At 39.2% G+C, this 12,918-nt stretch overlaps 1 long non-coding RNA gene across 1 annotated transcript; it reads left to right on the top strand.

Annotated features, from left to right (window-relative positions):
- The first annotated feature begins 1,863 nt into the window (after nt 1-1,863).
- Nucleotides 1,864-6,869, top strand: LOC121529854. Its single transcript, XR_005993661.1, has 3 exons — nt 1,864-5,909; nt 6,042-6,506; nt 6,589-6,869. It is a non-coding gene; the product is annotated as an uncharacterized LOC121529854 (long non-coding RNA).
- Nucleotides 6,870-12,918: the final 6,049 nt, after the last annotated feature.

Genomic DNA, 12,918 nt, shown 5'->3' with positions numbered 1-12,918 from the left:
GGGCAAAACGGACTCAACCGAACAGAAAGAAACTGTCATAACAGAACACATAAGGGCTCACCAAGCAGCACAAGAAAATGTAAAACAAATTCTTAGGGACTATTTATTCCCAAAAATGTTTCGGTTAGCAACAGAAATAACATCAAATTGAAAAACCTGTTCCACCACCCATCAAAGTAAATGGTTGCAGAAACTCTTATACCCTCATTCGTGGCAGAATTCTACACATTGATATTTTCTCAACCAATGGAGCCCTTTTCCTTACTTCTCGAAATTCGACTTAGTGCAAAACATCGCTTCAAGGGCCATAGTAGACATAAAAACACCTTTTTAACACATAATAAATTTCTTTCCGAAAACAACAACAATCTACTGCGATAATAAAAGATCGTTAAATTCCGAGACTATTAAAACAACTTTGTTAAATCATTTCATTATCAACACTTCCAGCGCTCTACCTCTACACAGCACAACAAATGGTCAAGTATAGAGGTTTCATAGCACTCTAGCCGAAATAGCCAGATGCCTGAAACTTGGATGCAAATTGAACGATACTATAGAAATAATCCATTTAACATTTAACAAATCAATTCACTCAGTAACTAACAAAAAACCCACAGAAATAATTCACACAAAGCCCATGGAATTCGATAGAGAACTTATTAGGAAAATTCAACCGGTACAGGAGAAGATGATTGACCAGGTAAACAAGAATAGGACCTATAAGGACTATCAGGTTTGCGAAAAGGTTTTTCTAAAAGCAAATAAAAGACTAGGTAACAAGCTCTCACCACTATGTTCGCAGGAAACAACGGTCTTAATTAGAGGGAGGGTGGTCCACACAAACAATCTACGCTAACCATCCTTGGCTAGACTCCCGCCCCTTTTTTATACTTTTTCTTATATTTTATATTCTTCTATATTAAATACATTATATAAAATACATTATAATATGGGCACTAATGGCTGTAAAGACGGACGCGGTGAAACTGAATGACTACACGAACGCGGACTATACCCCAAAGAGGACAGTGACATTGTAGTCTGGGAGTCTTTCGAATACCTTTCGGATACCATGCAACGAACATGACGACCGAGGACTTTGCTGACCAGACGAAAGCGCTAACGAGAACATTTACCGATGACCACAGACTACCGGTTATAGCGGCTGACATCAGACACATTCGCAATTTGGTAGCCACCCTAAAAATCCCTCATAGGGCCGCTAGGAATATAAACTTTATTAGAACAAACCTTAAAAGTTGTTGCAGGTACACCCGGCTTTAATGATTGGGAGCAAGTGAAATTCAAACAAGACCAACTAATAAAAACAAATGAAGACCATACGGAATTAAATATCACATTCCAAAACTAAAGAACAATATAAAATTTTCGAGACAAATAAAGAACACATTAAACAAAAGAAATCGCTGTAGTCGATTGCCGCGACTGTAAGATACCCGATACTGTTTTACACAATTTTACAATATTTATTTTGCTAGTGGAAATTGTGAGAGAATGCATGTTAAGTTACTGATAGTGACGTCCTTGCCCATGTGAGGCCTTATAACCTAAATTTCTTTATAAATAGCGAAATAATTTTCTTGTTCAAACATGAACACGTTTTATAGATATATTTAGGTAAACCGTATTATACAATTAGGTCATAAAACTGTAACCCAAGTATGGGATGTCCCAAGAAGGGTCGAATATACAATTAGGTCATAAAACTGTAACCCAAATATGGGATGTCCCAAGAAGGGTCGAATATACTAGGCACCCAAGCGATAACATATGTGCAAAAAACCCAAAGATAAGCAGGTATGTCTGCGTGGGTCATTAGATAAGAGTAAAATAAGATTCTCATGTTAGCTACGTAAGAGTTGAATATTAATAAAGAAGTCAGTTTTGAAATAATAACTCAACAAATCAAGACGTCCTTATTTGGCGTCGCTCTATTCATTTTGGTCCTTCGAGCCGGATCTCTAAAAGTCATCCCCCACCAGTGGTAAGAGACTAAGAGATATAAACCAGCTCCTTAAATCTAAGGTTGCGAAATAAAATCTCTTGATACCCCCCACCCCCGTGGTAAGGAACAGAGAATAATAAATAATTAAAATAAACATAAATATTCAGAAGAATTTTTATTGTTTTAATTTAAAAACACCTTTGTTAGGCTTAAAATATAGCCAAAGGTTGTTCTCAAAAATACCCATTTAAAAAAAAAAAAAGTGCGGTAAGGCGTGCTTGAGGCCTAAACATCAGCAATACGGTCATCGGTATATAGTGCGGTAAACAAAGTGGTAATCGACAAAATCCGGTAGTATTGACGCAAAAATATAGAATTTTCGTGCGATATATAAAAAATATAAAAATTTACGGCGAGTACATCAGCGGCGACTACGGCAGCGGAAAATACTACAGCGGCATCTACAACTACAGCATCGGCAGCATCTAGAACTACAGCATCGGCAACCGCAACTACAGCTCAAACGAATACTTATGTTCCTTGTGCAATAAATTGCATCATACGATGCTTCATATAAATATACAAAAACGGGAAAAAGTCAACACTTGTGTGACTGCCACTCAGGCATTACTTGCAACAGCACGAATTCAAGTGAAATCTGCCAACGGCAATTTTGTAAATTTAAGAGCTCTCATTGATAGTGGATCGCAAAGCACTATCATATCAGAGGAGGCAGCACAAATACTAAAACTGCCAAAAATCAAAACTAAGACGGAAATTAGTGGGATATCTTCTACGGATACTTGTGTATAACCTCCTAACTCGAAGAAGTCGTTTGTGACTGAGGCAATAATATTGCCCAAATTAATTACAGAAGTTAATATAGATAAGACTAAATGGCAAAATTATTCATTAGCTGACCCGGACTTTAATAAGCCTGGCAGAGAGTTTATGTAATCATTGGAGCCGATCTATATACACAAATTTTAAAGAAGGGTATAGCAAAAATTAATGGTCTGTTAGGCCAGAATACAAATTTCGGTTGGATCATTTCTGGATGCACTAAGTCAAAGGGTACTCATTCGATAGTGGCAACTACTATCGAAGTGCAAGACTTATAACGTTTTTGGGACCTAGAAAATGAAGATAAAAATGATGTACAGACCGAAGTTTGTGAAAACAATTTTATGAAAACAACCTCTATTTCAAATGGTAGGTATATTGTTCGAATTCCATTTAAGGACGAAACATCCTTAGGGGAATCAAAGCCGCAAGCAATGGCTCGATTGATAAACATGGAGAAGAAGTTTCCGCGAAATGAAAAACTTCGAGATGCCTATAAATTGTTTATGAAAGAATATATTGATCTTGGGCATATGGTTGAGTCGAAGAGGGAGGGAAAATACTACCTACCCCATCAAGCCGTACTTAGAGATTCCAGTCTAACTACAAAGTTAAGAGTAGTGTTTGGCAAAAACGACTAACAATAAAAGCTTAAGTGATATCATGTGGGTTGGGCCTAGAGTCCAGAAAGAAATCTTTGATATAATGTTGAATTGGCGTAAATGGGAAAACGTCATATCTGGGGACATAGAAAAAATGTACAGACAAATATTCATTGATGAAAAATATCAAGAATACCAATATATATTATGGAGAGACTCTCCTGAAGACAAAATAAAATCGTACAAATTAAAAACAGTAACCTATGGGACTGCCTCAGCTCCATATTTAGCTACTAGAGTTCCAGTAGATATAGCAGATAATTGTAAGAATGATGAAATTGGAAGAATAATTAGAAATGATTTCTACATGGATGATCTCATGACAGGAGCAAATTCAGTGGAAAGTGCCATAAACATTATAGAGCAAATTTCTAGCGAATTAAAAAAAGGTAATATGAATTTACGGAAGTGGATTTCGAATAATAAAGAAATAATAAAGTAGTGGAAGATACTGGCGACAACAAGGTAATAAGTATCAAAGAAAATGAGTTCGTGAAAACATTGGGGCTTCAATGGGAACCACAAAAGGATGAGTTTAAGTTCAACGTTAATTTAGGAAATGCTAAAAAAGAAAATAAACGAACAGTACTTTCCACCATATCGAAAATTTATGATCCGTTAGGATGGTTAGCTCCAGTAACCATCACAGGAAAGCTGTTTGTGCAGAAACTTTGGCTGGCTGAAAATAGCTGGAATCAAGAGTTATCAAAAGACAGTGCCCAGGAGTGGGCGGGATATAAAGAAAAACTTTTACTGTTGAAAAAAATCAGAATACCTAGATGGATCCAAAGTAAATTAAATGCGATGATTGAGCTGCATGGGTTTGCAGACGCGTCTGAAAAAGCATATGCGGCAGTATATGCTAAAGTAGGAAGATTGGTTACAATAGTAGCTAGTAAAAGCAGGGTAAATCCAATCAAAAATAAGAAAACAATTCCGAAACTAAAACTGTGCGCAGCTCATCTGTTGAGTAAACTAATACAAAAGGTCAAAGAATTGATTGATAATGCAGCCAAGATATACGCGTGGAGTGATTCTACTATAACGTTGGCTTGGATTAAAAGTGGTCAAAGCAAAGTAAAATTGATTAAACATAGGACAGATTATATTCGTAGATATACAGAAGTAGAGTGGAATCATGTTAAATCAGAAGATAATCCAGCGGACGCAGCGTCAGGGGGAATTTCGCCAAGTGAACTGATAAATTTTGATCTTTGGTGGAATGGGCCAAATTGGTTAAAAGAATTAAAAGAAAATTGGCCGTCTCAGTCAAAAGCTGAGGAAGAAAAAGGTGTCCATACCGTGCTGACAGCTGATAGGGATATTATTCATAATCTCTTAGAAAAATATTCCTGCATACAAAAATTAAAAAGAGTTATATGCTACATAGTTCGATTTATAAATATGAAAACAAAGAAAATATCTTATCCGGGTTATTTATCGGTAAAGGAAATTAGATATGCAGAACATATCTATATATATAAAAGAAAGTCGTGTTAGTTACACCACTTATAACTCAAGAACGGCAGAACAGATTTGGCTGAAAATTGGTAGGGAGGTAGCTTAGAGCCAGGAGACGGACATAGGATACTTTTTATCCCGTTCGACAGCGTTCCTCTGTGACTTGGCATGAAACGTCAGTCACTATAAAACTTGGTATAATAAAAAAGAATCCGACTTGGAATAACAAAACGCAAATGACAGCTATGTAATTGACGTAAAATGACAGCTATGTAATGACGTATGGATGACAATTTGATATTTGTAAGAAATCAATATTAAAACTATTTCTATTAAATAAATAATTAACAAGTGGATTGAAGTGAAGTGAAGTTTAATTAATAATGCCGCGACCAAGACGATCGAATCTTTCCCGACAAAGCCGTAATGCAAGAAGAATACAAAATACTGCAAATGAAAGGACTGAAGAAGAACAAGAAAGTGCACGTGAACAGCGCCGCAATAGTATGGCTCGACTTCGTGCTTCTCAATCACGAGAGCAAAGTGAAGCAGCCCGTGAAACAGCTCGGTTGGCAATGCAGAATCGTCGAGCGAACAACAGAAGTCAACAAATAGATAATTTGCGACGCAGAACAAGATATTTAGCTGATTTGAATCGAGCTGCGTTTCGATACGATTGCAGCAATGATTACAGCTTGCATCCTAGCGTTTGCATTGGGCAAATGGACGTTGTTTGCGAGTATTGTGGTGCATTAAAGTTTTCCGGAGAAATGCCTGGATTATGCTGCGTTAATGGTAAAGTGAAATTGCCAGTGCTGACTCCGCCACATGAGCCATTGTATTCATTGCTTTGCGGCGAAACACAAGAATCACGCCACTTTCTTGCAAATACTCGAAAATACAATAGTTGTTTCCAAATGACGTCATTTGGGGCAGACATTATCGAAGAAGGAGGTTTTAATCCGACATTTAAGGTATTTATTTTTGTACTTACATAGAATGTAGTTAAAGAATAACTTAGTTTATCTATTGGTATGTATTATACTACTCTCCTACAGAAAAAGTGTTTATAACCCAGTTAATACTGTCTGGTTTTTATTTTGTAGATACAAGGACAGATTCACCATCGAATTGGATCATTACTACCTTTCGAAGATACACAGAATAAATTTTTACAAATATGTTTCATGGGCAACATAGAAGAACAACTTGATCGACGCCTAGGGATCAATGCAGGAATGAAGCGAGCAATTCTTCAAGACTTGCAGTGTCTGCTTCATGAACATCATGCGTTGGTCAGGTTGTTTAAGAGTGCTTTAGAGCGCATGCCAAATGATGACTATAAAGTTGTCATCAAACATTTAATGCTCCAACAGTAGACGAAGTTGCCATCCTGATTGTTGGTGAACAATTGGAAAAACGCGATATTGTGCTTACACGTCGCGATACTGGGCAACTGCAACAAATATCGGAAACTCATTGATCATTTGACGCATTGCAATACCCACTGATATTTTGGCAAGGAGAAGATGGATATTATTTTAATATTAAAATGATAAATCCATTGAATGGTAAAGTATCAGTATCTTAATAATGGTTAATGTCTGTATTATTTGCCTTTGAAATGGTTAATTATCAAATTTTTAATTTCAGGTGAAGAAACTACAAAGAAAGTTAGCTCAATGAATTATTATGCATATCGTTTGATGATTCGTCAAAATGCTGACAACTATTTGCTGCGGTTTCGTCGATTGTTTCAGCAGTATTGCGTTGACATGTATGTAAAAATAGAAACGGAACGTTTAACATTTATTAGGTTGAACCAAGCCAAACTGCGTTCTGAGGAGTACATCCATTTACGTGATGCAGTTAGTACTGAAGGAAGTGCAGCTAATATTGGTCGATTAACTATTCTGCCGGCGAGGTACATTGGTAGCCCACGTCATATGCATGAATATGCACAAGATACAATGACATATGTTCGTCATTACGGCCGGCCAGATCTCTTTATTACTTTTACCTGTAATTGTATTTTTTCGAATAAAATAAAAAAAAAAACTGCTTATTTATTGCCATTAAGACGGAACAAAGTGCGCCGGGTCAGCTAGTAACTAATAAACTTCAAAAATTCTAAGTTTACATCCACTTATTGATCAGGATAAAATTATCAGAGTAGACGGTAGATTACAAAATTACAATGCTAGATTCGAGATAAAACATCCAATTATTCTCGACAAAGGGCATATTTCTTCATTAATTATAGAGGATGCTCATAACCAAACTTTACATGGTGGAATAAATTTGATGAGAACATACATTCAAGAAAATATTGGATATTTGGATTGAGAAATTCATTAAAGAAAAAATTAAATGAGTGTACGAAATGTACAAGATATCGACAGGTCACGGCACAACAAGTAATGGAAAATCTACCCAAATATAGGGTAACAATGTCGTACCCATTTCTAAATACATGTATTGATTACGCAGGACCCTATTATATAAGATGTTCTAAGAATAGAGGACAGAAAACATACAAAGGGTATATAGCTGTCTTTGTGTGTATGGTAACAAAGGAAATACATTTAGAAGTAGTAAGCGATTTAACTTCTGACGCGTTTCTAGCTGCGCTCAGAAGGTTTATAGCAAGAAGAGGGAAGTGTGCAGCTATTTATTCCGATAATGGAACAAATTTTATAGGCGCAGCAAGAAAATTAGACGAAGAGTTGGCAAAAGCAATTAAAGAACATTCAGCGGTGGCAAATCAACTCGGAAAAGAAGGGATTGAGTGGCATTTTATCCCCCCGGCAGGACCTCACTTTGGAGGTATCTGGGAGGCCGGCGTAAAATCTATGAAATATCACCTAAAACGGGTGATTGGTGACGGAAACTTGACATACGAAGAGATGTTAACACTTTTATGCCAAATAGAAGGAGTGTTGAATTCACGACCTCTATATTTATCAGATAATGATATAGAGGAAAATGAAGTACTTACACCTGGAGACTTTTTGATAGGACGACCACCGTTGGATGTGATTGAGCCTATAAATGAAAATGAAAAAATAGGGAACTTGGATAGGTGGAAATTAATCCAAAAAATTAAAAGAGATTTTTGGATAAAATGGAAAGATGACTACTTGCATACCCTACAACAGAGGTATAAATGGAAAAGGAATAGCCCCAATATAGAAAAGGGACAGGTAGTTCTAATAAAGGATGCAAATTTTCATCCATCAAGATGGCCGTTAGGAAAAGTCAAAGAAGGGTAAAGACGAGAAAGTTCGGGTAGTAAAAGTCAAGATGCAGGACGCATGCATTTCCCGACCGATTACCAAGGTTTGCCCTCTTGTAGGAATCAAGGCTGTCGAAGATAATGAAGAAGAATCTCAACCCAAAAGGATAACTAGGGGTGGATCTAGGATATCCAAGCCGGGATTAATAATGAGTATGCTAATGTTAATGATGTTTTGTCAACTGTCAAATGCATCACTCACCGTTGAAAATACGCCCAAGTATAAAATTGAAAAAAAAAACGTCAGCGATATATTTGGATCCGATGGGCGAAGTAGAAATTGTCTCGTCCTCTTGGAATTTGGTTGTTTTCTATAATATGGATGCTTATTTTGAAATGATAAGCAAAGAAAGCGTTTTAGTGAACAAGATGAGACGGGTGTGTGAAAAACTTTATAGTTTCGATGATCAGTGTAACCTTGTACTAGACAATACTTTAAAACAACTAATTGAATTAGAAGAAAATAATAAATTATTCATGGCGCATATTAAGCGAAGAACAAAACGTGCTCCATTTGAGTTCATGGGGTCCTTATATCACATACTGTTTGGAATTATGGATGAGGATGATAGGGTACGAATGGAGCAAAATATGAAAAACTTGTTAGATAACCAACACAGCCTAAACGATCTAGGCAAAAAGCAATTGTCTATCGTGGATTCGACGGCTAATATCCTTAAAAAGACAAATGAGGAAGTTAATAATAATTTTCAATATATGAATGAGCGTATAGAGAATATGACGGCTGCACTGCAAGAAAGTTATTACGTTTATAAGGAGTCTATAAATTTCTTTATGGTCACAAAGCAGTTGAATAGTTTAATTGAAGATTGTGAAAAGACACAAGCAGGTATAATTAGTTTGTTAATTGATATAAATCATGGACGGCTGAACACGAATATTCTCAAGCCGAGCCAACTGAAAAGCGAGATATCAAAAATCAAGGAAAGTCTATCTGAGACACTAGTATTACCAGGTAAAAGAACTGAAACAGAATTAAAAGAGGTATATAAGCTTTTAACAGCTAGGGGATTGTTTGTAGAAAACAAATTGATAATAAATGCTAGCATACCATTATTTAACAGACACCCATCGAAATTATATAAAGTAATACCAGTGCCAGTTTGGTCAGAGGAGAGTTTAAATTCAGAGTATTTAGTGTACAATTTTGAGGTTGATTCATACCATTTAATGACGGAAACCACTCTGAACAAGTGTCAAAAGTGGCAGGCTCAAAGAAGAGTTTGTGAAGGAAATTGGCCATGGAGTAATGTCAATGATTTGGCATGTGAATTGAGACCGCTAAAACCAGGTAGACCAGCTAATTGCGTATAATTTAACTAAGTTAACCGGGCGACGGCAATGACCGATCGTCCGAAAGTTCGCTCCGGCCAAATTGCTGACACAGCGTCTGGCCGGAAGCCCGTGCATAGTCGGCAAGCACTACCCATTGGAGCGGCCGCTATGAGTCTCTTTTAATGTTAGCTTTAAGTTCAGTTCAATTTTGATATTCACCGAATAGAGAGCACAAGCTCCTTCAAAATAACTCCGGCAACCGCCGTTAACATTTTATCATTTACAAACTGACTGAGTCTCTAGGCCAGCAGGTTAAGAAGGGCAGTCACCCTTCCATCCTAAACTTCGTAATTCACCATTATAGAGAAATTACTAACCGGACTTCTGTACCGAGACAGCGGCGAGGGAACCTCCACTGTGAACTTAAATATTTAGAGGGAAATAACTAACCAGGTTTCTGCACGGAGACAGCAGCGAGGGAACCTAATAGGCGCCCACGTTAAATTACCCATCTAAGTCGGGGAAATCATGTAAGTGAGCACTTCTGTTCCAAAAAATTTTCCGGCATCTGCATTAGTAAAATATTTCAATACGCTATATTTTCTCGAACTCGACACCGCGACGTTTGTATTCCGATTTCGTTAACTTCGTTTTTTTGTCTTTCGGAACGGCACTGTGACAATTTTTGTTGTTTATATTTTTGTGTGCCATAGCGGAGACCCAGTCCCCGCGACCTCCTTCCCCTTGTCTTTGCTTGGCGAGGCAACAGCTCAATTTTTCAACGAGCTCTCGTCCATCGTTTCCAAGCGGCATCTCAGCCCCCGCGGCCCCCCCGCCATAACCAAGGGAAAGACCGCTTGAGCATGCATTAAATCGCTGGGCCGATTTAGCTGGCACAGCTCCATATGAGCAACCCATTCCAGCAATATAGGAACAACAGGCAGGTCTCCAGCGACTCTGAATCCGAAACCGAAGGGCCGGCAAGAACTTCTACACCGAAAAGTGTAAGCGTCAGCACTCCCTCAGCCAGAAACATGACATTTAACCCAGATCAAATAAAGGCGGTAGTAGAGGCTGCCGTCAACCATGCCCTACAGGAAGCGGCCATTGACAGCCCGCGCAGGGAAAATGAGTTGCGCCAGACTATTCAACAGCTGGCCAACCAAGTGGCGGCGATACAGGTCGCACCCGCCCCAACAGTAGCTCCTCAAATTAAAGTTTATAAACGCATAGATATTAACAACACCGTCGTTTGTAATGAACCACTAGACGCCGTCAAATGCCTGCCCGAATTTTCGGGTGCCCAGGAAACATACGTCTCCTGGCGACAGGCAGCGGTAGGCGCATACTATATTTTTAAGAATTTCGTAGGTAGTTCACGCCATTATCAGGCAGTTATTATAATTAGGAGCAAAATAAGGGGCCCGGCCGATGCAGTGCTATCCTCATTTGGCACAGTGCTTAATTTCGACGCAATCATAAATCGACTCGACTTTACTTATAGTGACAAGCAGACAATGCATGTCATAGAGCAGGAGATGGGCACCCTCAGACAGGGGAATCTCTCGCTTTTACAGTATTATGACGAGGTTGAAAGGAAGCTCACCCTCCTCACCAACAAGGCGACCATGTCATATGAAGCCTCGGCTGCACAAGTTTTGTGCGAAAAATTCCGGGATGATGCCCTGCGTATTTATCTCTGAATTAAAACGCAACCTCACTGACGTCCTCTTCGCGGCGAAGCCCAAGGACATGCCATCAGCACTTGCCTTGGCTCAAGAGGTGGAGACGAACCATGATAGGTATACCTTTGCATCATCATTTGCAAGAAGCCAGGAAGATAGGGAGAAAACACAATTTCCTAGTGCGCAAGAGCGTCAGCAGGCCGCCCCTCAGGCTAATTCCCAATATAGTGGCGGTAAAAACCACCATTTTACTAAGCAACACAAGGCACAAGAGCACCCTGCTCCGCGCAGCGATAGGCACCGAGGACATACTCCAGAACCCATGGAAGTAGATCCATCATTGTCTAAGATGCTTAAACCATCACAAGCCCCGGCATACCAGAATAGGAGGCAGGCGGCGTCCGATAGAGCCAACCCACAAAAAAGGCAAAGGGTAAACCACATTGCCCAGAGCGCTGACAGAACTGGTGATACGTACACCACAGCGGCCTCTAGCGCGGCACAAGAAATCGATGACGACGCTATCAACGAGTACGACTCGGATGCCATAAATTTTTTAGGGGAAGATCCCTGCTACCGGTCATCAGACGAAGAGTAGCGGTGATTGACATGAGATTTCTAGTTGATACGGGCGCGGCCAAAAATTTCATCCGACCATACGAAGGATTGAAAGGCGTCCGCCCGGTAGAATCTCCATTCAAGGCTCATTCGATCCATGGAGTCACCAATATCACGAAGAAATGCTTCGTGTCAATGTTCAACTTGAAGGCCACATTCATAATTTTACCAGATTTGTCCTCTTTTGATGGAATCATCGGCCTTAACCTTTTAAAACAGGCAGGGGCGTCACTTTGTCTGGCCTCCGTTCAGCTCAAATGGGGCACGGAAGTAGAGAGCATCGACTTTCATTATTGTCCAATGGGGGCAGCTGCTTTTGTAAATGGCGAAATCCAAGATCTGCTAAAAAATGGCATCATCCAAAAGTCGAAATCCCCCTACAATAACCCAATATGGCTTGTAGACAAAAAGGGCACCGACGAAACTGGCAGGCGGAAAATGCGTTTGGTATTGGATTTTCGCAAACTAAACGAGAAAACAATACCCGATCGATACCCCATGCTGAACATCTCGATGATATTAGGAAACTTAGGCAAGGCCAAGTATATCACAACGCTGGACTTGAAGTCCGGTCACATCAGATCACGCAGGCAGAATGCGACCGTGAAAAGACTTCCTTTTCCGTTAACGGAGGAAAGTACGAGTTTCGCAGAATGCCATTTGGATTCAAAAATGCAGCCAGCATTTTCCAAAGAACAATTGACGACATACTGCGAGAGCAGATTGGCAAATTTTGCTATGTCTATGTTGATGATGTAATCGTCTTTTCAGAGGACGAAAACTCCCACATCCGGCACGTGGATTGGGTTCTCAAGAGCATACACGATGCAAATATGAGGGTATCAACAGAAAAGTCACGATTTTTCAAGAAAAGCGTTAGCTTTTTAGGGTTCATAGTCACCAATAACGGGGCTACCACAGACCCAGAAAAAATAAAAGCCATTCAGGAATTCCCAGAGCCTTGGCTTGGCCAGCTATTATAGATGCTTCATAAAAGATTTTGCATCCATAGCTCGGCCCATCGCTGATCTTTTGAAAGGGGAACTTGAAAGTGTCAGTAGACACAGATCCAGGAACATCCAGGTGCAG

Source organism: Drosophila eugracilis, unplaced genomic scaffold, assembly GCF_018153835.1.
Source record: "Drosophila eugracilis isolate 14026-0451.02 unplaced genomic scaffold, ASM1815383v1 contig_1966, whole genome shotgun sequence".
NCBI lineage: Eukaryota > Metazoa > Arthropoda > Insecta > Diptera > Drosophilidae > Drosophila > Drosophila eugracilis.
This window is presented reverse-complemented; position numbering and strand designations above follow the sequence as displayed.